We start from the raw sequence: 22,286 nt of genomic DNA, 5'->3' as shown, positions 1-22,286 counted from the left end.
GTTTAGCCACTCTTCACTGCAACATTTAACATGCTGCTGATACAGCTGTGAAATCTGAATTCTTGTCAAAGTGATATTGAGAGTGGTAAGCTGAGGAAGGCTGGCCCTCTCAGCCATGTGTCCAAGGGCAGGTCAGGTGGTAGGGTGGAGAAAAGACAAGACTGGGAATCAAGAGACTTACATTCAACCCTGGGGAGAACTGGAGACATGACCTGCCTGGGCCTTAATTTCCCCACTTGAAGAATGGAAGGTTGGGCTAGCTCAGGGCTAACTATAGTTAGCATTAGTCAGGGAGAAACTGCCACTGAATATTCACTTTCCTGGGCCCTTGAAGAGATTCTATGTGATTTATTTTGCCCTGGAGAAGCTTTTTCTGGTCCTGAGGACCTGGATGAACAGGCACTTCTATCCTGGGTGGGTGATATAATTCATCACATATCACAAAGAAAGCTGGCTGGCCTAAAGTTTCATCCCAATGGGAAAGGATCTATCTTAAGCTTCTTCTCCCATCCAAACACCCCCACTCACCAAAAGTCATCTTGGCAACACTGGCTTAAAAGCCTTCTTGCCTCTGCCCTTTTGCTAACTCATACAGCTGGACTTGAGTCCTCCTAGTGTCCCACTAGCAGCCCTTTGGAGGAGGGGATCCAGCTCAACTAAAGGACTTTGGTGGCCCAAGGGTGCCACTTCCCTGTCAGGAGGTTAGCAGCAGTGGGGAGAAATAGAGCGAACATGAAGGGAATCCATGATGTTCACAGAGGGGGCACTTATGGAGACGGTGGGCAAAAAAAAAGATTGGCATATCTGTTGATGGGGGATGGCAGTAGGTGAGCGTAGGGTGGGCAACCAGGAATACACCTCAGTCAGGGCTGGGGAAGTTTATTGGGTGGGTTTAGGAATCTCTGGATTTCTGTGTTCCAGACTTCACTTGGGGATAATATAGACTGGGTCCCTGACGTACCATGTGCTCCAAGTGGAATGGGTTCTGAATGACTGAAATTTTTAGCCCCCTGCCACTCTATCTGATGATCCGCACTGATGTAGTCTGAGGATGCTGAGTCCATGTGCTATCAAAGGCATGGCAGTGACTGGGAGGGAGGAAGGATGAAAACAGGAGCCAGTGTAGAGTGGGAGAGGTTAGGGCCACTGGGCTTGGGTTGGAGAAGCAGCCCCTTTATATAGTCATTGGAGCCTCAGGGCATGATGCTAGAGAAAGACAGCATGGAGGGCCCATTTGGCCTGTCCAGATGAGGATAGACTTTTACATCCACTTTAGATTGAGTAGAGGAGGGGTCCACAGGGGTGCCTTAGAGTAGAGGTCAACAGACAAGAAGCCTCAGTGCTCACAGTCTGCCTTTATCTTCACAAGGATGCAAGATAGCACTGAATATACCACTCCTCTTTCCCCTGATACCATGTTGACAAAATGTTCATTCAATTATTTCAAAAAAATCCAAACACAGTGATCTTCCTGAGGATTTAGAATTTTCTTAATTTCCGTCTGCCATCCCTGCCTCTCTGGGGAGGTAGAGGTAGGAAATAATATAGAAATTGTCTAAGTCTAAAAGTTGGCTCTAAGGAAACTTTATGCTGCAAAGCAGACGTGTAAAAATCTCTCCAGTAGTTGTCACAATGATATTAAATTGCCTACTTTATTCATTTATGAGGCTCAATGTGAGCAGCAAGTCTTAGCTGGCAGGCCCCAGGCCTGGGCTGCTGAGGGAAACGGGTGGTATGTGAGCACACACACCTTGCCAAGGCCTTTCTTGATGTCTCCCAGTGGACTGAGTCTTCCTATAGGGCCTGCCCAGGCTTCAGGCCTCACTACCACTTGCTGCCTGGGAGTACATGACTGTATGGCCCTCACTATTCACCCAGCTTGAGCCATGCTCTTGCAGATGGAAAAAGGGCATATATTCACACTTGACCTCTGCCCTGTGAGGTAAGCAAAACAGATATCAATAGTCCTATTTCACAGACAAAGATATCGAGGCCCAGAGAGGTTAAGTGATTCATCATACTCAGCTGGCAGTAATATAGCTGTGTCAAAACTCAGCTTTTCTGACTCCAAGCTCAGTTACCTTGCCATTCTGCATGCTGCCTCCTCAGCTGGCCATGAGCACTCTTTTAAGAGGTCATCTCAGAGTGAGGACACAAGTTGGGGTATCTGTCTCCACAGTTCTTTCCCATTCACTCTGTGAATGCAAACGTGAATTTATGTTTAGCAAATATCAGTTAATATATCACTTCCATAGACAATTGAAAATTGGCTCTTGCCTGGGTGCAGTGGCTCATGCCTATAATCTCAGCACTTTGGGAAGTCAATGGGGGAGGATCACTTGAAGCCAGGAGTTTGAGATCAGCCTAGGCAACATGTTGAAATCACATCTCTTCAAAAAAAAAAAAAAAAAAAGTGGGGTGTGGTGGCACGTGCCTGTAGTCCTAGCCACTTGGGAGGCTGAGGTAGAAGGACTGCCTGAGCCCAGGAGTTTGAGGCTGCAGTGAGCCATGATCATGCCACTGCACCACCGCCCTCCAGTCTGGGTGACAGAGTGAGACCTTGTCTAAAAAAAAAAAAAAAAAAATGAAAATTATCTCTCAAAATTGTGGCAAGAAGATGAGACCTCTGGGTTAGTGAATTCAGCAGTCAAGGAGTAAGATTTTTAAGATGAATCCAGATATGACATTAACTTTAGTAGGTGTTTAAAGAAGAGTTACAGCCATGTGAATACCCTGCTGTAAGACCTAGGTGATGATGAAAACTATTGTAGGCTGGATAACGTCCCCAAATCTGGAACTTCTAAATGCTACCTTATATGGAAATAGCATCGTTGCAGATGTGAGTAATTTAAGAATTTTGAGATGAGGATGTTATCCTCATCTTCATCCATCTGGGTAGGCCCTAAATGCAACTTCATGTGTCTTTATAAGAGGGAGGCAGAAGGAGATTTGACACAGATGCACAGCCCTGGGAATAGGAGTGCTACCCAGCCCTGCCACTTCCTAGCTGGGTTGTTTCTGGCAACTCGAAAGATAGGAATGGAACATACCCTCTTAGAGTCCACAAAAGTTAAATGAGAAAATATATGATGGGTGGTAAGCACTCAAAAGAAGTTGACCATTATCATCATTCTTTATTCATGAAAACATAAGAACTCTTTTCATATGTAGTAGGGCTGAATAATTGGTCCCCATGATGTTCACATCATAATCCTTAGAAGCTGTGAATATGTTACCTGACATGAAAAAAAAGGACTTTGCAAATGTGATTGGCTTAAGGATCTTGGGATGGGGAGGTCATTTTGGATTTTCAAGATTTGCCCTAAACGTAATCAACAATGATTATTCTAAGTGGGATGGAGGAGGGTTAGAGTCAAAGAAGGAGATATAATGACAGAAGCAGAGGTTGGAGTGATGTGGGGTCATGAGCCAAGGAATGTGGGTGTCCTCCGGAAACTAGAAAAGGAAAAAAAAAAATTTCCCCCTAGAGCCTCTAGAAGGAATGCAGCCCTGCCAACTCACTCCAGTCTTTTGATCTCAATAACTGTAGGATAACAAATTTGTGTTGGTTTAAACTCCTCAGTTTGTGGAACTTGGTTACGGCAGCCCTAGGAAACTAATACATCATATGAGGTGAAAGAAAGGTTTTTTCTTGCATTATATACTTGTGTTAGGCTTCCTTCTAAGGAATACTAAGCTTGTGAGGTAAGGTGGTTACCCTGTGGTATATCTTTATATCCCCCAGAGTTCTGCAGGACCTGTCTCTGACAAGATCTCTCCAATCATTATTTTCATTCAATGCTGGTGCCATTGACCCAGTTCAGACCCATATTAGCTTTCTCCAGGACTTTTCAAACAGAATCCCCATAGGCCTCCTGGACAAGCTGTCTCCATCTCAGCTCCATCATCTATGCAGTCCCCAGCATGAGTTCTCTGACACACCAAGTCTGCCATATCATTCCTCTGCTCAGAAACATCCAGTGACTTCCTATCACCTACAGGATGAAATCCAGCACCACAATCCATTCCAACTCCACCCACTTCTTCAGCCTTCTCTCTTGCTATGCACTGCTATCTGCTTTAACATACAAGCTATCCCAAATCTCTCCCTCTTCCTTTTCACCCTTCCGTATCATCACACAGTCTGCTCCCTTCGCTTGGTCATTCTCAGCCATCCTTCAAACCTCATCTCCCATGAAAAGGCCTCCCCCAACTCCTAGCAGAAACTAGGGAACTCCATGGCTTGCTCCCGGAGCATGTGTCCAGATTGTACCACAGGTGACTGATTATGTGTCTGTCACCCTCATGTGACCATGAGCTATTGATGGGAAGGGACTCTGATTCATTCCTGAATCCTCACAGCCTTCACAGAGGCATTCCACAGGCCTCATGGTACTTTAGTGACTTTTCTTTCACAAGTTCTCTTTCATTTGTTTACTCTCACTCATTCTGAAAACCAGCAGTTCTCAAAGTCTGTTCCCTGGACCAACAGCATCTCCATCACTCAGAAACTTGTTAGAAATGCAAATTCTTGGACCCCACCAAAGACCTACTGATTCAGAACCTCTTGGAGTGGCACTCAGAAATCTGATTTTAACAAGTCCTTGGATGATTCTGGTGCATGAAGAATTACTATCATAGAAATTCGTGTTATAAGCACTTACAACATGCCAGGCGCTATGATAGGTATCTCTTGGCATGCCTGCTGTCATTTTGTGTCATAGCTGTTTTATCTGGAAGCCTCTGTGGGGCTATGTGGGAAAATCGGAGACTCCCAGAGTGGTGAACGAATGATCAGTATGGTATGGACTTAGAAAAGAGAAGGAAAGCAACATTTCTGTGGCTGACAGATCTGAAACTGAGAATTCGAGACAGAGAGGGACTATTAAAAGCCCTTGTGTGGAGCTGGGTAACAGATGTAATGATTGTAGCCCAACTAAAATCAATAAACAGTGTCATACAGGGGCTGGGCATCCACACAGATAAAGTTGCCAGCCCCTGAAGCCTGGTGCTGGAGAGATGATGGGAGAGACAGGGAGGATGACAGTTTGCTGGTGCCAAGCAAAGCTGCATTGTGTCAGGATGCCATCCATGCTAAGTAATTCCACTTGACAAACACTAGCAGCAATTGGCCAATTCAAAGAGCACATGCAAGTACCTGCTCTGAGGATGCAGGAATGAATCAGTCAGAGTCCCTTCCCACCAGTAGCTCATGGTCACATGAGGGTGACAGACACATAATCAGTCGCCTGTGGTACAATCTGGACACATGCTCCGGGAGCAAGCCATGGAGTTCCCTAGTTTCTGCTAGGAGTTGGGGGAGGCCTTTTCATGGGAGATGAGGTTTGAAGAATGGCAGAGAATGGCCAAGCCAAGGGAATAGACTGTGTGATGATACAGAAGGGTGAAAAGGAAGAGGGAGAGGATTCAGGATAGCTTGTATGTTAAAGCAGATAGCAGTGCATAGCAAGAAAGAACCCTCTTTGAAGGTAGCAGAGAGCTCAGGCAGTAGAAACGGGATCTGAGAAATGCACATGGGATAGGGGAGTGATAGGGGTACAGGATACACAGAGAAGGAAGGGCAGGCTGAGGGACAATATAAAGACACTGGGTGTCTGTTTGTATGTGAATAAACTGGTATCTTATAGCCAATGAATCCATTGATATGTGGCCACCATTTCTAGATTAGCTGCTTGGTTACCTGCTTCTTAATCCAGCTTTAGTCACAGATCAAGGAGTCTGCAGAGGAGAAGACAGGCTATGCTAAAAAAATAACAATGGTAGTAGGAAAGTGGTATACAAGGCTGCTGGATTAAGTGAGCTAGATCTAGTGTCCTAGATGTCTGTTAATGTAGGGAGGAACAAATATAAGCAGACATTTCTATAATTTCTAATTGGTTCATTTATATGTTTACTTGTTCTTATTTCATTTATGTCTGTTTTGGTACCTAATTTCTTAGTTTTAAAAATGAGACGTTATTTTTCACCTCTTTGAGGATACTAAATGTATCTTCTATCAAATCATTTTTAGGCTGCAATAATACTTTCCCTTTGTCAAGAGGGAATCCAGCTCCTTAGTGTTGATTTTTTTTTTAGCTGTCACTCTTCATATTCATTTTTCTCATGTGTTTTGGGATTTTGGCTTAGCTCATGTAGTAGTATGTTTGTTTCTTTTCTCTGTCCTCACCCTTTCCTGTTTAGTGTTCTTGTTATTACCTCCATCTAGCACCCTAGAAATCTCGGTTAAAAATCATGTCTTTGCTTGGTGACTCAGGCTTCCATCCTGCTGCGATTCTGGGGATATCACCAGATTTACAGGTAACTTGAGCCAAGTCCTGGTTGCCAGGATGTGTCTGCTTCATCTTACATCCCTAAGTTTGCAGCTCTGTGTAAACCACAGTTCTAATCAGGGGGTAACTGCAATGTTTATACATCCTTTTCATGAATGGGAAAGCCCCACACTAGGACTTGGTTTCAAGCAGTAAATCCAGTGCCTTCTCATTACCCCATAGGAGCAGAACACCTGGTCATCTCCATCTGCTTCTGGATCCAGAGCTTAGTTGCCCTGTGCCTTCATCCCTGCTTAGCAGATATATTTATGTTCCATTTTTGGTCCACTGAGATATTTATTGATTTATTTTTAGGGTTGTATGCATTTTTCTCTTTATAGTATATTCTTGCCATGTATTTGGTGGAGGTGTCTTAAAGTGTAAACTTTGAAAAAGCCATCTTATCCAGCAGTCCAGATTGGCTTAGTTCTCAGTTCTTTACTAGTGTTGTTTGAACCATGAACTGATTTATAAAAATTTAGATTATATTAGTTTTCTAGGACTGCCACAACAAAGTGTCACAAACCATGTGGCTTAAAATAACAGAAATTTATTCTCACAATTCTAGAGGCTAGAAATTTGAAATCAAGGTCTTGGCAGAGACACATTTTCTCTGAAGGCTCTAGGGGAAGATGCTTTCTTGCTTCTTATTTGCTCCTGGTGGTTGCTGGCAATTCTTGTCATTCCTAGACTTGTAGACACACCATTCCAATCTCTGCCTCCATCTTCACATGGCCTTCTCCCTGTGTCTGTGTCTGTTTTCTCTTCTTAGAAAGATACCAGTCATTGGATTAGGGCTCACCCTAATTTAGTATGACCTCGTCTTAACTAATGACATTTGTAAAGACTCTATTCCCAAATAGGTCATATTCATAGGTTTAGGGCAGGCACAAATTTTAAGAGGACATCATTCATGAGTACACTAGGCTAGGACCCTAGAGGCATGCCCTACTCCTGACTGAGGCAATGGGATACTCAGCTCATCTCCTGATTCCCAGCTCTAGCTGGGGCCATTTAGCTCCCCCATTAAATGCTATTTTCAAAAGTGTTACTGGATTATGGAATGTGACTTCCTTTTTGTAAAAACTTTGGAGTGTCCTTCTAATAGTGAATCAGTAGCATAATCTCTATGTACATGGGATGGCAAATGATTTCTGTTCTTGTACTCTAATTAATGTTCCTGAGTCTTGGGTAAGTGCTAAGGTCCAGAAGGACACGTTTAGTTCTTTCAATAGGTAACTTGAGAATTCAAAGTTGTCAGAGGAAGTCCAGTAACATCTAATTTATCTAGCATTGTCAGGCTCTTTGTTGTTATAATAAATGATCCCACATGGCTGAACCTCTTGCATTTGAACCTACTTTGTATAATATTGCTGCTTCCCCTGTCACTGTCAGTGGCCATTTATGATGTCTGCCAGCCTCATTTCTAGTAGCTCTGGCCCTCTCTTTCAAATTTGCTGCTTCTATGTGCTACAGGCTGAAAGAACTGGCAGCAGAGCTTGCTAGACATGTGGGCGTGAAGCCACAAACTGCATGTGAACCTGCCGAGCTCCCTGGTGAAGGAAGGGCAGGAGACTTCAGGCTATTTCAGCTCTTCAGAAACCGTTCTGAGGTTGATGACTTTCTGATTCAGTTAGGTCACCAACTACATGATTTTGGAATAACTGAGGTGTTACTGAACTGTATAGACACTACTTTTTGAAATCTGTAGGCTTCACAGACTTTATTTGGCCTGAGCACCCATTTGTGCCACTGTAGACCCGGAAGGGTCAGAGTGATGAGGTTGAGGCCAGCTCACAACTTGGGTTCTTTCTGCTGCTCCATCTTCCTTCCTCCTGCCTCATTCAGTGGTTTCATCCAAGATTTCTAGGGCAGAGCCAGAGCTCCAGGCACTGGGGTCCAGGCAGCAGGGCAGGAAAGTTCCAGGGGACACCAGAGAGAGTATGGTGTGGAAGAGAGAAGATCTTAGAACCAGCCAGACCTAAGTTTCAATCCCCACTCTTCACTTAGTAGCTGTATGACTTAGGTGAAATTACTTAACTCTGGCCTTGATTTAAATATCTATTGTTTCCTGACTTTTTAATGATCGCCATTCTAACTGGTGTGAGACGGTATCTCATTGTGGTTTTGATTTGCATTTCTCTGATGGCCAGTGATGATGAGCATTTTAACAGGTGCTGGAGAGGATGTGGAGAAATAGGAACACTTTTACACTGTTGGTGGGATTGTAAACTAGTTCAACCATTATGGAAAACAGTATGGTGATTCCTCAAGGATCTAGAACTAGATGTACCATATGACCCAGCCATCCCATTACTGGGTATATACCCAAAGGATTATAAATCATGCTGCTATAAAGACACATGCACACGTATGTTTATTGCGGCACTATTCACAATAGCAAAGACTTGGAATCAACCCAAATGTCCATCAGTGACAGACTGGATTAAGAAAATGTGGCACATATACACCATGGAATACTATGCAGCCATAAAAAAGGATGAGTTTGTGTCCTTTGTAGGGACATGGATGCAGCTGGAAACCATCATTCTTAGCAAACTATCACAAGAACAGAAAACCAAACACCGCATGTTCTCACTCATAGGTGGGAACTGAACAATGAGATCACTTGGACTCGGGAAGGGGAACATCACACACCGGGGCCTATCATGGGGAGGGGGGAGGGGGGAAGGGGGAGGGATTGCATTGGGAGTTATACCTGATGTAAATCACGAGTTGATGGGTGCTGACGAGTTGATGGGTGCAGCACAGCAACATGACACAAGTATACATACGTAACAAACCTGCACGTTATGCACCCTAGAACTTAAAGTATAATAATAATAATAATAATAATAATAATAATAATAATAAATCTATAAAATGAGGATAATAATAACATCTACCTTGTGGGGATGAATAAATTAAAACAAAATGGTAAAAGTGTCCAGTATACTGTAGGCACCCAATGATAGCCCAGCATTTTCATTGTTGGATGTCAGTCTTCTGCTCATCCATTTATTCAGCATCAGAAAATACATAGCAGTACTAGAAATACACATGTACTTTATGTCCTGCTGAGAGATTGCTAATAAGCACTGGTCCTTAGCTTCCTAGGATGTGGAATGAGTTAGTAACATACCTGGAGGCTTTAGGACAGTAGGCAGATGTGGCCTGTCCTTCCTCACTCTGCCTCTGGCTCTCTTTCTCCTAAGTCTCTGGAGGCTGTAGGCAATAGGCCCAGACTGGAAGCTCACCCCTCTCTAGTGGGCCCAGGGGGAAAGAAACCTCCAAGTTCAGCATCTTGCAATTACTGGGAAGAATTGGGCACAGCTCTGTATTCTCTACCCTTTGAAGAACTTTCTAATGACCCTCAGAAGGAGAAGGGAGGTCTTATTCTCTTCCTTCCCCTACATTCCCCACATCTCAGTCAGGGTCTGAGCAAATAGATGGATAAGCAGTTACTGCTGCAGAAGGGCTAACATGAGGATTCTAATTTTGGGGCCACACTGCTATTCAGAACCTGCAGCCATTTGAAGAGCATTTTTAATGTTTTCAAAGTCCTTTCCTATTTTTTAAATGACCCCCATTTTAGCGATGGAGAAATGAAGGCAGTGATTGAGGCAGAGAGGGAGGAGGATCCCTCAAACATTAGCAGCTGAGGTGGGGCCAAAGCCCTGGTTTCTTGCTTCATAGAGCCCTTTCTATACCATATGGGCCCTATCAGTTAGGAATCAAAGAACGAGAAGAAGATAACAAGCCTGTCCACTATCCCTTAAGTAGCCAGCCTGAGCTTCCTTGGGGGCCCCGAGAACACAAGACTTTGCTCCCAGCAAAGGGCAGGCCAGGATGCTAAGGTAGGGGGCAATGTCCTCATTCTGGTTTTGTCACTCAAACTGCAGACCCATTGATAGTATATTTCCTGGGCTCAGCTCATTGGCTATGTGTGGAGAGTGGGCCTGGAGAGGAAGTCAGAGGGGAGTCAAGGGCAGAGGTGGGATGAGAACCCTTCCTCTCTGGGTCATTCACAGGGCACTTATACATTCTGCCCTGCTGTGGTGGCCTTTAAGATCTTCACCTTCCCCATCTGTAAAGTGGGTATAACATCATCGTCAACTGCCTTATGGTGGCTGTTAGAAGGCTCAGAGGCCATCAGGGATGAGTGAGTGATCTGTAAAGGAGAATCAGTATCTGATTTGGCTACTCGTTCTAATTCATAGGGTGGCTACTAGGGGACAGATGGTGAGCTAAGTATTGTGCATGAATCATCCCCAAATAGCCCACTGACAGAACTGATATGAGAGCCTTTTCTGACCAAATCCAGAGGCCTAAAAAATGAGCTAGAAGTCATACTGCTATGTGCATAAGGCTGTCATATATTGCAAACAAAAATAAAGGACTCCACTGACATTTGAATTTCAGGTGAAAGATTAACAATATTTTAGGATAAGTATATATTGTGCAATATTTGTGACATACTTATACAAAAATTATTCACTGTTTTTCTAAAATTCAAATTTAACTGTGCATCTTGTAATTTATCTAGCAATCCTATGTGTGCATGGAGTTGGCATTGCAGGGGCAGCAGGTGGGCAGGGTATATTTTGTTTGTATATTCATTTTGAAGCAAGGGAGTTAGGAGTCCATATACTAGTAGAGAAATTATCTTCTCACCAAAACAAGTCACCACTGCTGTTCTCACCTTGAGGGCCACTATGAACATACACAAACTTGATGTTGTGTCCTGAAGAAAAACCTTCACCTAAGCTTATATCCTGTCCCTTCTCTTTTCTTCCTGAACGTTCCTAAGACCCTACTTTTCCCCATTCATCTGGACTCCTTTGGGGCATTTTAAAAATATTTTATCAAGGATAAAAGGGATATTTAAAAAAATAAAGGTTACTTTTGCATGTTTAACATTTGAGTCCACCTAAACATGAAGTTCATGATTTTTCAAGATGTTTGTAGCCTTCCCTTCTGTTCAAGACAGAGTCACAGGGGCTGAATTTATCCTACGACATGAAACAATCAAACAGACAAAAAAATAAGAAACAATACTTTTCAAGATTCTGGGCATTAGGTAATGTAAGACAGTGATCCTTAATACATGGGAAACAAATGAGGTGAGTGCTACAATTGCCCCAGCTTATTGCCTAGAGAGAGATTTAAGGCTGTGGAACAGGGAGGGAAAATCCAGGCAGAGTTTGGTGCTCTCCCTGAGTTGAAGACATGGCTGGGAATCCAGGAAGGCCAAGTAGGCTAACTTTACATGGTAAGTATTGTAAAACTGCAAAGAGGGGACATTTTGGTGACCCGCTGAGGGTCTCCCTTGAGTATTCAGTGTAGTAATGATCAGTGAATCCATGTGAAGGAACTACCTAAGGCATAGAAAAGAACTATCTGAAAGAATCACGAGTAACAGTACCTGTAACTTACACAACTCAGGATAATGCCTGCTCCTCGCAGCCAGTCTGTAAAAATCTCAGATTCACAATGTATCGAGTAGAGCACACAAATGAATCTTATCTCAGTATTAGGGAATAATTAGTTCTAGACTGATAACTGCTTCAATCCTGCCTAACAAATCATAAAAGGAAAACCTGAGAGGTTCAAGCTATTTCCAAGTAACTTAACTATGCTGCAGAACAAGGTTCAAGAATATTTATAGGAATACGAAAATATCCACCACCGAATAGGGCAAATGTTTGTCATCCAACAGAAAGTTACTAGGCACACACACAAAAAAGCAGGAAAATATGACCCACAGAGGAGATTGAAACCAACACAGAACTGAAACAGATGTTAGAATTAGTAGATGAGGACATTAAAATGGTAATTATAACTGTATTCCAAATGTTCAAAAAGTTAAGTAGAGACGTGTGAGATATAAAACAGACCCAAATTGAACTTCTAAAAATGAAAACTATAATGTATGACATAAAAATACACTGGATAAGAATAATGGAAGATTAGACATTGTAGGATAAAAGATTAGTGAACTTGAACACCTGCTAATAAAAATTATCCAAATGAAACACAGAGAGAAAAGATATTTAAAAAAGAACATCATTGAGCTGTGAGAGAACTTCAAAGACTTAATACATGTGTAATTGGAGTCATGTGAAGGAGGGGAAGAGGCAGAAAAATATTAGAAGAAATAATGGCCACAAATTTTCCAGATTTGGTGAAAAGTATAAACCCATAGTTCTAATAATTTCAACAAACCCCAGGTATAAGAAATATGAACAAACTGTACCAATATATATTATAATAAAATTGCTCAAAACTAGTGATAAACATCGTAAAAGCAACCAAAGGAAAAAGACATGTTATGAACAGAGGAACAAATATAAGGATAAGAGTAATTTTGGGGGGGTCCGAAACAATGCAAATAAGAAGATAATCAACATCTGTAAGGTACTGAATGAAAAAAAAAGCAAATAAAAAATTTGTCAGCCTCATATTTTATACCCAGTGAAACTGTCTTTCAGAAATGAAGGTGAAATATCCAGGAGTTTGAGACCAGCATGAGCAACATAGGGAGACCTCATCTCTACCAAAAAAAAAAAAGAGCTGGGTATAGTGGTGTGTGCCTGCCTGTAGTCTCAGCCACTTGGGTGGCCGGGGTAGGGGGATTACTTAAACCTGGGAAGTTGAGGCTGCAGTAAGCTCTGTTTGTGCTGTGCCACTGCACTCCAGCCTGGGTGACAGAGTGAATGTTTCAAAAAAAAAAAAAAAAAGAAGGTGAAATAAAGACTTTTAGCAGAAGACCTGCACTACAAGAGATGCTAAAGACGGTCCTTCAGGCAGAGGAAAAATGACACCAGATGGAAATATGTAGCTACACAATGAAATGGAGAACACTGAAATGGTAATGACATGGTTATACATATATATAGAATTTTTTTAAACTTTTATTTTAAGTTCAGGGGTACAAGTGCTGGTTTGTTACATAGGTAAACTTGTGTCATAGGGGTTTGTTGTACAGATTATTTCATCATCCAGGTATTAAGCCTAGTACCCATTAGTTGTTTTTCTTGATCCTCTCCCTTGTCCCATCCTCCCCTCTCTAAAAGGCCCCAGTGTGTGTTGTTCCCCTCTATGTGTCCATGTGTTCTCATCATTTAGTTCCCACTTGTAAGTGAGAACATGTGGTATTTGGTTTTCTGTTCCTGGGAGTTTTTTTATTACTTAAATTTCTCTAAAAGATAATTTACTATTTAAACAAAAATAATAACAATTGAGAGTGGAGGTTATAACATAAGTGAAATTACTATAATAGCACAAAAGACAGGAGGAGAGAAATGGAAGATACTGTTATGACATTTTTATACTATACATGAAGTGACATAATATTACTTAAGGCAGATTGTGATAAATTAATAGTATATATTGTAAATCTGTAATGAACTACTAAAATAACAAAACAAAGAGTAATAGCTAAAAGACAAAATGAAATTGAAGAAATATTCAATTATTCCAAAAGGAGTTTAAAAAATAGAGAGAGAAAAGGGGGAGCACAGAATATATGGGACAAATAAAAAGCAAACAGCAAAATGATAGATTTAAATCTGATAATATCAATACTCACACTAAATATAAAATAGTCCGAACAGCACAATAAAAATGCAGAGATTATCACATTGAATTTAAAAAGCAAAACCTGACTGTATGCTTCCTACAAGAAATGCATTTCATAAATAAAGATACAAATACATTAAAAGTAAAATGATGAAAACTATGATGCTAACACTAATCAAAAGAAATCTGAAGTGGCTATGTTAATATTAGATAAAGCAGATTTCAGAATAAAGAATATTATAAGGGATAAGATCATCCCACAAGGGATAAAGGTCATTCCATAATGATAAAGGGGTCAGTTTACTAAGAGGAACATAAGAGTTTGTGAACCTAATAAGAGAGCTTCACATTACATGAAGCAAAAGTAATATAATGCAAGGATAAATAGACACATACATATTTAAAGTTGGAGATTTCAATATTATTCTCTCAATAATTAATAGAATAAGTAGACAGAAAATCATTAAGGATATAGAAGATGTGAAAAACACTGATAAACTTGATCTATTTGACATTTATAGAACAGTTCACCCAACGACAGTAGAATACATTCATTTTAAATGTACATGGAACATTTACCAATATAGACAATATTTGATGCCATAAAACAAGTTTCAATAACATTAATAGGATTCAAGCCATACACAATATGTTTTCTGACCACAATAGAATTAAAATGGAAATCAAAGACAAATATCTCTCGAAAACTTCCAAATATTTGGAAGAAGAAAACAAGGAAACAAGAAAATAAGTTCTAATAACTGTTATTTAGTTACCAAATATTTGGAAGAAGAAAACAAGGAAAATTAGAAAGTATTTTGAACTGAATGAAAATGGACACATAACATATCTAAATTTGGTGTATGATATTATATTAAAGCAGTATTTAGGGGACCCTTTATGGCATTAAATTCCTATACTAGAAAAAAAAAGTTTTAAATTAATGACCTAAGTGTCCACCCTAATAAGAAAAGGAAAGCAGCAGAGCGCAGTGGCTCACGCCTGTAATCCCAGGACTTTGGGAGGCTGAGGTGGGCAGATCATGAGGTCAGGAGATCGAGACCATCCTGGCTAACACGGTGAAACCCTGTTTCTACTAAAAATACAAAAACAAAATTAGCTGGGCGTGGTGGCGGGAGCCTGTAGTCCCAGCTACTCGGGAGGCTTAGGCAGGAGAATGGCATGAACCTGAGAGGCGGAGCTTGCAGTGAGCTGAGATCGTGCCACCGCACTGCAGCCTGGACAACAGAGCGAGACTCCGTCTCAAAAAAAAAAAAAAAAAAAAAAAAAAAGTAAATTAAACCCAAAGTAAGTGGTAAAGAGGAAATAATAAAGATCCAAGCAGAAATCAATGAAGTTAAAAACAGGAAAATAAAGAAGAATTGTTGTAACAAAAAGTGGTACTTTGAGATCAACAAAATTGATGAAACTCCATCCATGAGTGTGGTTCTCATCATTTAGCTCCCAAAGAGAGAAGATACAAATTACTAATGCCAGGAATTGGGAGGTGAATTCACCATAGATTCTACACATATAAAAAGAATATACTATCATAAAAACCTTTATGACAATACATTTAGTGACTTTGACAAAATGGACCCATTCCTTGAATGACATATATTACCAAAGCTGACTCCTGAAGAAATAAATAACTTGAATAGTTCTACATCTATTTTAAAAATTGAGTTTGTAGTTAAAAACTTATCCATACAGAAAACTCCAGGACCAGATGGCTTCATGAAATATTTAAGGATAAAATAAAACTAACTCTATAGAAAACTCTCCCAGAAAATGAAAGAGCAGGGAATACTTTCCAACTCATTCTTGAGACTAGCATTATACTGATAACAAAGCCAGAAAAAAATATTATAAGAAAAGAAAACTATAGACTAATATTCCTCCCTCATAGAAGTAAATGAAAAAATTCTGAACAAAATGTTAGCAAATCAAATCCAATAATACATAAAATGGATAATACAACATAACCAAGTGAAATTTATCTCAGGAAGGAAGGTTGGCCTAACATTTGAAAATAAATCAATTTAATTTACCATACTAACAAACTAAAAAAGGAAAACCATATTATCATCTCAATGGATATCAAAAAGCACTTGACAAAATCGAACACCTATTTATAATAATTCTCAGCAAACTTTGAGTAGAACTTCCTCAACCTAATAAAGAGCAGCTACAAAAAGTCTATAACTAACAAAAACTTAATGGTAAAATAATGGAAAGCTTTCCCCTTAAGACATGGAACACTGCAAAGATGTCCACTCTCACCTCTTCTATCCAACATTGATTTAGCTAGAGCAATTAGAAAAAAAAGAAAAAAAGGCAATTAAGATTGAAACAGAAGAATTAAAACTGACTTTATCTACAACCAATATGATTTGTCTATTCACAACCAATATGAATATCTATGTAGAAAATCTGATGGAATCTACAAAAAGGGCCAGTGAGTTTAGTAAGATTATGGGATGTAAGATCAATATACAAAAATCAGTTTCATTCTTATATACTACCTACGAATAATCAGAAATTGAAATAAAAATTACCACTTAAAATAGCATCAATGATACAAAATACTTAGGGATAAACTGGAGAAAAGATGTAAAGGACCTCTACAGTAAAAACTATAAAACACTGCTGAGAGAAAATAAAAAGATCTAAATAAACAGAGATATACCACATTCACAGGGCAAGGATTTAATATTGCTAAAGTGTGAATTCTCCCCAAATTGTTTTGTAGATTCAGTACATTACCAGTCAAGATTCCAGGAGGCTTTTGAGTAGAAATTAACAAGTTGATTCTAAAACTCATATGAAAATGCAAAAGATCTAGTATTGCTAAACCAACTTTGACAAAAGAAGAATAAATTAGGAAGACTTACACTACCTGATTTCAAGATTTATTATACAGCATAGTAATCAAGACACAGTGGTGTTGGCATCAAGATAAATAGATCAATGGAACAGAACAGAGAGTCTAGAAATAGTCCTGTACATATATAGAAAACTGATTTTCTTTTTTCTTTCTTTTTTTTTGCTGGGCACAATGGCTCATGTCTGTAATTCCAGTGCTTTGAGAGGCCAAGGCAGGAGGATCACTTGAGGCCAGGGGTTCAAGAGCAGCCTGGGAAACAGAGAGAGACCCCATCTCTACAAAAATTTTAGAAAATTAGCCAGGCATGGTGTTGCATACCTGTAGTCCTAGCTACTTGGGAGGCTGAGTCAGGAGAACTGCTTGAGCCCAAGGGTTCAAGATTACCATGCCACTACACTCTAACCTGGGTGACAGAGTGAGATCCTGTCTCCAAAAGAAAAATAAAACCTGATTTTTGACAAAGGTGCAAAGGCAGTTACGTGGAGAAGTGATAGTCTTTTCAATCAGTGGTACTGGAACAACTGGACACCCTTGCGCAAAAAATAAATTTTAATCCCTACCATACAACATATACAAAAAATGACTCAAAATGTATCATAGACCTAAATGTAAAGCTTAAAACTATAAAACTTATAGAATAAAACATTGGAGAAAACCTTTTGCAACCTTGTGTTTGGTAAAGTTTTTTTAGATACCAAAGTGCAATCCATAAAAGAAAAAGTTGGTAAATTGGACTTCATCAAAATATAAAATATCTACTTTTCCAAAGATACAGTTAAGAGCATGAAAAGACAATCCACATAGACCAAGAGAAAATTTGTGCAAATAATATATCCTATAAGAGACTTGTAACTAGAATTTATGAAGAAGTTGTAGTTTGGCAGTAAAAAGACAACACAAATTTAAGATGATGGACAAAATCATGACGGACATGATAATCAAAAAATGTCTATTCAAATAGACCGTTTTCTCCAGAGGATATATGAATGGCTTATAAGCACACGAAAAGATGCTCATCAGTATTAGCCATCAGGGAAATGGAAACCAAAACCCCACTGAGATACCAGTTTACGCCCACTACGATGGCCACAATCAAAATGATGGGCAATAGCAAATGTTAGCAAGGATGTGGAAAAATTAGAATCCTCATACGTTGCTGGTTGAAATGTAAAATGGTACAGACACTTTGGAAAGCAGTCTAGTAGTTCCTCAAAAGGTTAAATATTACTATATGAAATACCAATTCCACTCCTAGGTATATACTAAAGAGAAATGAAAACATATGTCTACACAAAACTTGCACAGAAATAGCTGCATTATTAATAATAGCCAAAAGGTGGAAAAAAGTCCAATGTCCATTGACTGATAAATGGGTAAACAAAATGTGATATATCCATACAATGGAATATTATTCATTCATAAAAAGAATGAAGTACTGACACATACTACAACATGGATGAACTCTGAAAACTTTATGCTAAGTGAAAGAAGCCAGTTGTAATAGGTCACATATAGCATGATTCCATGAATGTGAAATGTCCAGAATAGACAAATCAATAGAGACAGAAAGCAGATTAGTGGTTGTCAGGGGCTGGGGGAGATGAGATGGAGAGTGACTATTTAATGGATACAGGGTTTCCATTTGAAGTGATGAAAATGTTGTGGAATTAGATAGTAGTGATGGTTGCACAATTCTGTGAATACACTAAAATCACTGAGTTGTACACTTTTAAAGAATAGAGAATTTTTAAAGGGTGAATTTTATGGTATGCAAACTAAATCTCACTAAAGCTGTTATTTAAAATAGAAAAAATTACTCTGTTCTTTCTATTTTTGATTAGCCCTTTGGACCTTTTCTTTCTTGGTTTTTCATAGAACCTTTAGACGATGGAAATGGGAAGTAAGAGGGAGAGTAAAATCCCAATCTCACTGTGAGGAGTGACCCTGTGGAGTGGACATGTGGTGTTTTATTTATTTATTTTTATCTGTCAAAGACAGCTTTTATTAAAACAAGGAGCCTGAGGTACAGCTCATTAGAGTGGATTCAGCTGTGGGAAATGCAAATGCATTGACAACTCAAGGCTTCAGCTCCTGCTAAACTCAAACTGGCTGGACAGTGTAAGCTGTGTGTCCAGGTGAAAGCAGCTTTGGCTCTTGGCTGGGGGAGTGGGAGGGACCTTAGAGCCATGTTTCTCTGTGCGTTTACTCAGCTTGTCCATCTCTGAATCAAAGCACATAAGTCTCTCGAAAAACCTAAGAGGTTTTTCATTTCAGGACAGGGGTGGGCAAACTGTGTAGCAGAGAGTGAGAGGTAGACTTGGGTTAGAGTCCCTGCTCTGCCACTTGTGAGTTGGGTAACCTTAGGAAATATACAAGCCTCAGTTTTCTCATCTGCAAAATAGGAATAACACATTTGCAAAGTTGTCTACAGGTTGCCCCAGGAAATGTATGTGAAAGTGCTTGACAGTGCTTGTTGGTTGCATTTGTATCTGAAACTTCTGGTAGAATCATTATTGTAACATCCCTAAATAGCAAGTTTAAATTGGTATAAACCATTAATGTCCCTAAACAGATGGCACATGCCAGAGGAGGATGTCAATAGTGACGTGGGCACCATTTACAACAGTAAGAATGTATTGCACATGCACTGCAGAGCAGGCTTTTCTGGCACATTCTCTCATTTAATCCTTGCAACAACCCTATGAGGTAGGTCCTGTTAGTTTCCCTTTATACGAATAAAGAAATTGAGACTCAAAGAGCTTAGATGATGTAACTTACCATGCTACAGAATAATGGAAGGATAGAAATTGCCAAGTGTTTGAGCAGGAGGCAGAAGACAGCAGTGGTTAAGTGCCTGGCCTGACTGAATCCAAGCTCCAGCACACTATCTGTGTGACCTGGGGCAACATGCCTCTCTCTGTGTGTCAGTTGCCTCATATCTGAAAAGGGATAACAACAATACCCACCTCGGTGGGTGCTATAAGGATGAAATGAGTCAATATTCTTAAGACATAGAGAATATTGTCTGGCACTGGCACAGAATGTTAGCTTTGATTAATAATTCACTATAAAATAATGTAATTGTTAGTGAATCATCAATCTAAAATGTTAGGTTGTTGAAATTGACATTATCTACCAGATGATACATCTATGTTTGCTCACTATTTAGCAGTTGCTCTTTATTGGGATTTGTTTTGGATGTTGGCATATTTTATAACAACTTCCTAGGTCACCAAAAATTGCTTCATCCTCAGAGCATAGGCTAGTCACTCCCATCTAGGTCAAACCCTCTTCATGCCACCTCTGTAGAATCTGGGGCCCAGAGAGTCCAAAGAACCTGCATTACGTGACATATCAAATGTGTGACAAAGCTCAGACTGGAATCCAAGTCTCCATTAGCCTAAGCCCATTTGAGAGCCAGGAGCCAGGTCTAGGACTGGGAGGGATCTGAGGATTGTCAGACTGCAGTGAGTTTCTCCCAGGAGTTGGTGAAGACTGTGAGACATTTTCCCAAGAAAAATGCATGATGTTTGCCTTGGTTCTTTGGCAATCTCACAGTAGGAAATCTTCTCGTGGCACTTCTGAGAATATTTTCACACAAGGACAGAGATAGTAAATATCTGACTGATAGAGCAAAAGGGGGGCAATAAATCCCTTTTGGCACATGTTCATTGATGAGAACGATGCTTTATAAGTATTGCAATTGTACAGATGCATCATGGCATGCTGAGGGCTGGGTAATGTGAACAGAGTGAGGAGTCCCATCTTTGGAATGCCACTGTTCCTCAGGGGCCATGGAGGTAGGAAAATGTTGTTTTGCTTCCCTCCCCAGGAATTCTGTTTCAACACACAAGGTTGCTGCCAAACTGCACCCTTCACTTTCTTTCCCTCTCTGGGCTTCAGCTCCTCTGCCTTGACCTGGGCCCAGTGACTTGGGCCCTGACTCCTACCAGAGCTGGCGGCTAGGACCAGGGAACCAGTGAAGGATGCTCTTGGATTCTGAGCCTGGGATGAAGCCGGCCACTCTGATAGGGCTGCTCTGAGTTCACATTCCACTTTATCTGCCAGAAGGCCAATATCTTCTTGGTGTGACAGGCTGAGGATTTGACAGTGAAGGGATCACAGGTCCATGAAGGTGTGGTCTCCCCAGTGCCAGCTCTCTGGGCCTCCTGCAAGTTGGGCTCCATTTTCTAGTACCACACTGCTGCCTTCTCTAGGGAAGGACCAGGAGAAAAGGGCCTAGTCTTAGAGCAAGAGCATTTGGGTTCCAGCTCAGGTGCCACTGTGGACCCTGGGTGAGTCACAGCCTGCCCCTTCCCAGGGCCTCAGCCAACCATCTGCAAAGCAAAGGGGGTGGGGGGAACAAAAGAGCCCCAACAATCCTAGAAAGTGAGAGCAGCAAAAAATCTTAGCAGTCATGGTACTTGTCATTAAAAGATGATGAAATTGAGGCTCAGAGAGGTGAGAGACCTACCCAAGGTAATTCAGGGTATTAGTTGCTGAGTGGGACCTGGGCTCTTTATTCTGTCTTGGCCTCCAGGCCAACCACAGCAGTCTGCACTGCCTCTAAGGTCTCTTCCCATTGGAAACCCTGAGGACTCATGTGTGCCTGCTCTGTCCTGTGGGGAGGCCTTCCTTTGGAGCAATGGCCTCCAGCTGACCTGGACAGGGCCACTGTATAGGCGGAGTCATCTCCTCAGGAGCAACTCTCCAGGGCTATCTTCACTGTGTCCTGGAAGTAGACTGGCTAGGACTCAGAGTCATTCATATTAAACTCTCCAGGCTTTACCCAGACCAGGGCTTGAGCCAAGCAGAGAGTGGCAGTGGATTTTTTCCACCTCCTTTCTCTTTGTATAGATACACCCACTTCAGCCAAGGCATGCACGTTTGACTTCTGAGGTTGGCTGGCCCCTCCTCTCAGCTTGCTTGCTCTCCTCCAGTCAGTCTCCTCTTGGTTGTGCCACCCCACCCCCACCTCGCCACCTACCTGGGTTCCTCCTGGTCCTTCAGGAGATGCAGGCAGGCTGTGCTGGCACCAGCTGGGGTTCCAAGGGGGCAGGGGCCCCAAGCAGGAACTTGGGTCCTAGGGCAAAGCTGAAACCATAGCTGCCTGAGCAGATATCACAGCAAAGAAAGCAGCATGGTGTGGGGAAGCCATAGCTGTAGGGACTGGGCCACCTGAGTAACCTGGGGCAGCACACAAGGCAGGTGGTCAGAGGCAATCTGGATCCACAGGTAGCTGCACTCCACAAGAATGTGTGGGGATGCCTCTATGTGGGGATGAAGGCTGCATCTACATGATATGAGGCTCTTCTAGTGGATGCAGGCTGCATCTACATGGAATCTGGCTCCCTAAAGAGATACAGACAACATCCATGCAACACAATACTTCCCAAGGAAAAGAGGGCTGTGCCTCCATAGGACAAAACTGCAAAGAGATGCGTGCTGTGTCTGTCAAGTCCAGCCCTGCAGGCAGAAGCAGACTGCAC

At 41.1% G+C, this 22,286-nt stretch overlaps 1 long non-coding RNA gene across 1 annotated transcript in view; it reads right to left on the bottom strand.

The window, feature by feature from the left end:
* LOC135969072 (uncharacterized) overlaps nucleotides 1–22,286 on the bottom strand; it is a 190,167-nt gene that overhangs the window by 152,146 nt on the left and 15,735 nt on the right. The window contains exon 2 of the long non-coding RNA XR_010584152.2: nucleotides 2,082–2,195. This is a non-coding gene — a long non-coding RNA (uncharacterized lncRNA). The remainder of the gene's footprint in view (nucleotides 1–2,081; nucleotides 2,196–22,286) is intronic.

Source organism: Macaca fascicularis, chromosome X (assembly GCF_037993035.2).
Source record: "Macaca fascicularis isolate 582-1 chromosome X, T2T-MFA8v1.1".
NCBI lineage: Eukaryota > Metazoa > Chordata > Mammalia > Primates > Cercopithecidae > Macaca > Macaca fascicularis.
The sequence above is the reverse complement of the archived record's forward strand: the minus strand, read 5'-3'. Positions and strand labels throughout refer to the sequence as shown.